Here is a 6,643-nt window from a genome sequence, read left to right as displayed (position 1 = left end):
AATACATGCACGATTTAGTGGGCAGGGCTAAAAAAGCAATAATGTAAGCATAATAAAGTAGGCGTTAACGATTTTCTGCAGAGGTGGTCTTTTGTCGCACGACAGTGGTGCAGGGTGTGTGATATATATCGCCTGCGATAATATCGTAATTGTTGTTTTAGTGATGTGAGATTTGACATTATCAGTATTGTGCCAAAAAACAAACAAAACACTCCTACAGAGTGCCGTGAAGTCTAGTAGATAGACTAACGTTAGTGCGTGCACGCATTTAGAGTGCGTTCTTTCACTGTGTGATTCAGTCTGTTAAAATACATTTAGAATGATCACAAAATTGAAGATATAGGGGCAGAAAATGTATATATTAATTTCATTTCGTATAGTAAATCAATATCACACAAAGAGTGCCATTTTTTCCTCCAAAAATCAGCATGATTACGTATAGATTTTTTTTGTTACAGTTACTGTTTTTTTTACAGTTTTTAACAGTTTTTTAACAGTTAAATAAACAAGAAGTTCATTAAGAGACTTGCGTTGTAGACACCATATTGCCTGTTTTTGCTCTATTTTGACAACAAAAATAATTCCAAACACAGCCACCGTAGCACAGTTTTGCACCTCTGAGCAATGACAGTGGTTCGTTCCTGAATGAATCAACCGTTTTAATGATTCGGTTCAATCGCAATGACTCACTTATTAACAGTGACTTGCTGACACCTACTGGCGGTTTTAATTTCACATGTAAAGTATCCTTTTTTTTTTTATTTTTGTATTTATTTCAAATGAGTATGCAACACTTTATGTCTTATATATCAAAACATTATTTCTGCATTTGTAACTGCAGGTTAAATGCATTCATGTCCTGCATTAAACAGTATGTAAATACATCTTAATGCCACTTCAGTTGAAGCTTCTGTGTTTCCTCTGCACTGCAAAGATTAATTTTGTTGATACTGATTTAATTTGCCTGGTAACAGCCCAAATGTCTTATTATTCTAAATAACTGATTCCTTTGATTAAAAACTACTAGTTTTAGATGTATAGGCCTATGCCAGGGGTGTCAAACTCAGTTCCTGGAGGGCCGCAGCCCTGCAGAGTTTAGGTCCAACCCTGCTCCAACACACATACCATGTAGTTTTCAAATAAACCTAAATTATTAGATTAGCTGGATCAGATGTGCTTAATTAGGGTTATATCTAAACTGTGCAGGGCTGTGGCCCTCCAGGAACTGAGTTTGACACCCTTGGCCTATCCCATTTTTGCCTCCCTCCCACTGTTAAAATGTAATTATGTAATTTTAAACTAGCTACTTTTTCACTTTTACTTGAGTACATTTTTAGACTGGTACTTTTACTTGTACTTAAGTAAAATTTCATTAATGTAATGGTACTTTTACTTGAGTAGAATATTTTCGCACTCTTTCCACCCCTGGTTGAAAGATCAAGGGAAAATAGATTTCTCAGTTCATGACACCTTTAAGATGTTCTGAGTGGTTTTTAATGCATTGCTGTATGGTATTTTGGGGGTTTTCTACAGGCGCTAGTATAGCCTTCTAACCAAGGTCAAAAGAGGTCAAGTCTCTGTGATATTTTTTTTAATGTCTCTGTCCCTCTTTCTGTGTAAATGCAAGGTATTTCCCTGTTTTATTTTTATTACACACCAAAATGTAAGGGTTTGATAAAACCCTGTATGAGCAATAGTAGTAGAGGAGCTCACTAATCAGAGATTCAGTAACACACCATGAAACAAACACAACGTGTAGCCTATTCTGAAGCAAAAACTGAGGCCATGTATTTGAGAAAACAGAAGTCAAAGCCGATGTGTTTTTTTTTTTTGGTCAGTATGCACCACTATTGATGTGACTGTGACCGCTGTGTGGGCTTGAACTTAACCTCTGTCTTCATTTGAACAGGATGTGGATTAGAAATGATATCTTGTGACTTCGCTGTATGTCATCGTGTAATGGCTGAACATCTGGACTTTTAAAACAAACTTTGTGAGGTTCATTTGTAACTGAGGAGCTACTTTGACCTTTGTCTGTCACCATCTCTACTATCTCTGCTGTTTGAGGTACTGTAAAAAGGCGATGTTGAAATGTGTATGACATGTCTCGCGTCTTTTGTAGCGCCTCGCAAATGAGCGCCGCGTTTTTAAGATGCCGTGTCAAGTTAAAAAAACTAAAAGAATTTCAACTTTTACACGCAGCCTTGCTCATCATTAATGTCAGTTCCAAAGCAGTGGACCAATCAGTAGAATTTGGAGACGGGGCAAGCAAGTTTTTATTTGACGGCAACATGGCAGAGGAGGCGCTCATAGTGGCTGTGTCCGGATACCCTGAATTATATAAAATTTTATTTTTTTCCATGTCAAAACTCGCATCTATCAATTCTGCTGTTTGCCTATTTCTATTATTTACGTTATTGTCGTTATTGCATCACGTCTCAAAAGCGCGTCTCGAGACACTCCAGTTCTACACTGCGCTTTTTTAAAAAACATTCCTGAGCACTGCGTCTCGCGTTTTTAGACGTAAACACGTGTTCTGTGTGAATGGCCCCTAATGTTAGCGGTACTCTGGCGATTTTATCAGTAGCATAGTTTAACAACTTAAAGGAGCAGTGTGTAAATTTTAGCGGCATCTAACGGTGAGGTTGCGATTTGCAACCAAACGGCTCAGTCCACCGATCACCCCTCCCTCTTTGCCTCCCTTTAGAGAAGCTAAAGGTGGCCGACGCAGGTAAAGATGTCATCGTCTGAGAGCAATGAGATTTCTTTACAAAGGTAAATTAAGGAATTATATTTACTTCATTATTCAATAAACCGATGTTATTGCAAATATTAATGTATTTGTTCATCATTGTTTCAGTGTTTTATTTGCAAGAACAACATAGTGACGAAACGCGCTCTGTAGAGCAGTTTGTCCGTTTAGGGCTATTGTAGAAACATGGTGGCGACTTCCATGTAAGGGGACCCGCGGTGTATGTAGATGGAAATTGTTAATTCTAAGGTACTACAAATATAACGGTTAATTATGTAAGGTCTTTATACACCTCTGAAAACATAGTTATGTATATTATATTGCATTTCTTTCAATAGATCGTTCTAAATATTACACATTGCACCTTTAAAAACTATGTGATTCTCACAAGCTAGGTAACAACAACTACGCTGTTCGTGAAGAAAATTAACTTAAAGTTTCACTATTAGAGACATTGCTGCCGAACACTTTTGAGAGACGCACAGACTCACAGAGGTAATCTCTCTCTCTCTCTCTCTCTCTCTCTCTCGCTCTATCATAACCTAATACAGTAACTACATTAGTCTGATATTGTTGCCCCCTTGGACAATAACGAGGACAACCTTTGCTTTTCATGTAGGTCATTACGATATCAACGGCTCAAGTCTCCGTTACTATGTCTAAAATTACATTTTGGAATTAACAACGGAGGCGTTGGATGAGATGTGGAAGAAATCCTACTCGCAATGGGTTTTAATCTGATCGATATCATGAGGTGTGGCATCCGTAGGCTAGTAAAGCGGAATAATTTACTTAGGATCGGTCTGTTGAATTCTTAGAAAATAGTGCACATCAACGGCCAGTTGTAAATTATCCCTTACTTAAAAGTGTCCCTATATTGTATTTGTAACACTTAATGGCTGAATTCTGTGTGTATTAGAAAACAAGATACCAATTTGTTTCAAGTTGTAATTTTTATTTAAAAATCCACCAAAATCATACCACTGACAATGAATGAGGGGAGGGTCCTTTTTAAAGACAAGCAGGAACTACTCAAAAATTATTTAAATATTTGAATGAAATATTTCCAAAACAGACTGTTACAAATCAAATCCACCTCAATTTTTCAAGAAGTTTTTAATAGGTCCTGACATTTTCCACTTGGGGTCAGTATATTAACTGGTCTGTCAACTTTGTGGATTCTTCTCCTCTACAAAGGCAGGATTGCACATTTCCCAATTCTGCACTGAAAATTGTTCCTGCTTAGACTCCAGTGCTGATGATAGATGGCAGTAACGGATGCGATTGCCTCTTGCAAGATTTAGTTTTGCCATACTGTAGTCTTTCTTGGACAGTACTTTTAAATGTTTGTCTTTCTGTAAGGCGTCTGCAAAAGGAACTTTGTCCTTTGGGTCATCCTCAGTGGGCTTTTCATTTCTCCTAATATTTTTTCTTGAGTCCTGGGTCATCAGAGGCATAGATGTTCCATTGCCCATATTGAGAAATGTGATGCTCTGGAAAAAAGAAAAGAAAAACAAAAACAATAAAAGGATTTCTTGCACAGCAAGGAGTTCTTGCACAGTAAATATAAAATATGAACATACATAAACCATACTCATTACATGCAAAAATAAATAAGCAAAAGTATTCACTGACTTTACTTGAGATGATTATGAATGGATGTCTCATTTGGTTTGCAATCGGTTTTTGGATTTAAATAGTGCTGAGTACCCCATACTAAACTTCCTGTTTCAGCTCTGAGTGAGTGATGTAAACAGCTTTGTGTTAGTGGTTTCTGTTATCTGATTGGATTGTGGAAATTAAATGAAGAATAGGATTACAGAGCACAATGGATCCTCTGATCTATCAGCTGGTCAGTGATGAAGCATTATACTCACAACCATTGATAGCAGCTATTTGAACTGCCATTGATTCAATAAGCTCTGTTTTGACTGGCTGATGTGATTGCGTTTGAAGAGTTTTCAGAGAATGTCTTATTCAACCATTTCCATGGCGTCTACTAACCTCAACTGAGATAAACTGGGGAAATTTAGTGCTTTATTACTTGCTAAAAATCTAAAAAACCTTAGCTGAAGAGTGTATTTAATAAACTAAACTTGTTATAAATAAATGTTTTCTAATATTTATTTGGAATGTACAATGTATTGTTTATACTGTAGGTCAGTGTCTCGCAGAAGATTTTTAGTTTGAGATTTTTCAGTGAACCACAAAAATTAGCATAACCAAAACCATTCATCTCCATCATATTGAGTGACACCAGGCATATTCTTTCAAACACTTCCTTTAAATATGCAGTATTAACTTGTTCTCCAGTTATTATTGTGCCATTTTTATCATTAAATTCATATTCAGCGGAGGAGGTAAGCGGCCGCGTAGGGCCATGGAGAATCAGCGGGGTCACATTTCATAGGCGAAACATTTTATTTATGTTTGCGTTTGCATTCTGGAGAGGTTCAGTGGTGTCTTTTTAACGTGTTTTTGCAGCGTTGAGCAATGTAGCCAATCACAGACATATCTGTTGATTTCTTAAATGCAATGGCCAATCAGAGGTGTTTCAGTTAGAACCCACTACGCGTCGAAACGCCTGAGTTTTTGTTCAATGTTGAGTAATGAATTCTCTCATTGTAGCAAACAAAGCGTAGATACGATGTACATAATAGATTGGTTGTTTAGTGTACAGTAGAGAGCTTCATTGATTATAATGAACATCTGTATATAAATAATGCAGGATTCACTCTCGAAACTTGCAGATGATTGTACAAAGATATGGTACGTCAAAGTCACTAATATCAGTAGCATCCCCAGTGTTTTGATTCTGGAACCGTGCCAAAGAATGCTTTAACAAAATGATTAAGTGTTTAGTTTTAAATTATTAAATTGGTTGTAAATTAAAGCATTCAACTATAAACACAAAGAAAAATTGAGCCTATATTTGTTCTCACAACATAGATTTTCTTCAGACCCAGCAAACAATAACCTGGCAGCCCACCAGCGTTTTTGGGCGGCAGAAATGTAGCGGCTTGACGTGGTCAGACCGCCGTCGCTACACCAATGCCAAGCCGATGGTCAGACCGGTGTTTAATTGAGTATACACATATTTTTGAGGCTTATAGGGCCTGTGTTTCATGTCATGATTTTAATCGTAATTTTCTCAAAATGATTTGCTTTGGCACAAAACTGCATACAGCTACGGCCAGATTGTCTACTGGGCATGCGCACATAAATATTGCGCCATTTTTGTCAATATGAACAACAATTAATTACTGTATTTGCAATATTGTAAGGTTAGGGTTGGGGTAGGTGTAATAAAACACAATCTAATAGGTGGCAAATTTAATTAATTGTTATTTTCCAGCCGTATGTATCCATTATAGCCACAACAGTGCTCTTGCATCAGTGCTGGGCAGTAAAGCATTACTTAGTAACGCGTTACTGTAATTTGATTACTTTTTTAGTAACGGAGTGATTTAACGTGTTATAATTTTCAAAATAGTAATTAGAGTATAGTTACAAGCCGAGGTCTCTATACGTTACTGCCGCGTTACATTGCTGACAGAATGCAGTGTTTTATAATCTAGATATTGTATAAGGGATGTAGCACACACACTGTCGAGTCAAGTGCCAGTGGATTAGAGACCTGCTCCCACGAGACCCGACACAACAGAGTGCAGCGCGGGACAAGATGGGCGAGTGCTGGTAGGGCTGGTAGAAGCTCGTGTGTGTACGGGATGCGAGAGAATAAAATGACTGAGAGGGACTTCCGCAAAATAGAAATATCTAAACATAAAATATCTAAAACAAATAAATTGTTATTCATCTATTGCACAAAAGCAGCATGAACTAATATAAAATATAAACGATTAACAGGTGCAAGCGTATGCAGAGTTTCTG

Source organism: Sinocyclocheilus anshuiensis, unplaced genomic scaffold (genome assembly GCF_001515605.1).
Source record: "Sinocyclocheilus anshuiensis isolate Anshui unplaced genomic scaffold, SAMN03320099.WGS_v1.1 scaffold1832, whole genome shotgun sequence".
NCBI classification, from domain to species: Eukaryota; Metazoa; Chordata; class Actinopteri; order Cypriniformes; family Cyprinidae; genus Sinocyclocheilus; species Sinocyclocheilus anshuiensis.
This window is presented reverse-complemented; position numbering follows the sequence as displayed.